Source organism: Trachymyrmex septentrionalis, unplaced genomic scaffold (genome assembly GCF_001594115.1).
Source record: "Trachymyrmex septentrionalis isolate Tsep2-gDNA-1 unplaced genomic scaffold, Tsep1.0 scaffold80, whole genome shotgun sequence".
Classification (NCBI taxonomy): Eukaryota; Metazoa; Arthropoda; class Insecta; order Hymenoptera; family Formicidae; genus Trachymyrmex; species Trachymyrmex septentrionalis.
This window is the reverse complement of record NW_017305988.1, coordinates 2,028,057-2,029,027: the sequence shown is the minus strand read 5'-3', so window position 1 is coordinate 2,029,027 and position 971 is coordinate 2,028,057.

Sequence of the window (971 nt, the reverse complement as noted above, 5' to 3'; positions counted from 1 at the left end):
TGGATTGACGGTTTTTAATAGTATCTCTATAGTGTCGGTGACATAGCGAAGAATACAATCAAAAAATCGTGGACATTACCGACTGAATCATGGACATTGGCTACGTAGTTCAATGTCCACATTTTGTGGACATAGAGGCGCTTAATAAAGTAACAGCTAATCCCAGGCATGGCCGCTCTTAGCATGGCTTCTCTTTGCTATTTCGACTACCATTTGTGACCTAGTTCAATAAGTATTATGCCAATAAGTATTAAGCTTAGTATTATATCTGTAATCCAATAAGTGCTTAGATTAGGATCAATTGGGGTAATTATGACGAACAAATGCAAAGTTGTGATACAACATGCCATTTTCTTAATTTTTATTATATTTAATTCTTGTACGAATAATTATTTTAAAACTTCTATTATTAATAGGAAAATATTTGTAATCAAAATTTTTTGTTTACGTATAAAAATAAATTTTCTAACTACCTTCAAAGGTCACATATTACCCCATATCGCGATAATATAATTTAAGTGACGGTTTAAGGGTTTAAGTCGATAAAGTGACAATGACGATTATTAAGATATAAATCAAATCTATTTGTAAGGAATGAATAAAAAACAATTAATAATAATTACAAAATGCAAATGAATATTCATTTTTATTATTAAAATATTTGAGCAACAAAAATGAACATGTCTTTTTGCATTTAATATGGCTTTTCCTTCTTTAAATAAGGTGTATTGAAAAATAACGATAAATCTTTCGAATAAAGGCAGAACGGATTAAACTGACAAAGAAAACCAGTTACCATGTAACTGTCCTCCGATTTTAATAAACTTGGTTATGTTAATCTCCAAATAAAAATAAGCGACACATATTTTTTTGTATGTGCCCATATGCACTTTTAGGCGGTGAAACACCCTTTAGAAAAAAATCGGTTTTTCTCTTTCGAAGCGAATATCATCAGAACTGTAAGAGATAGA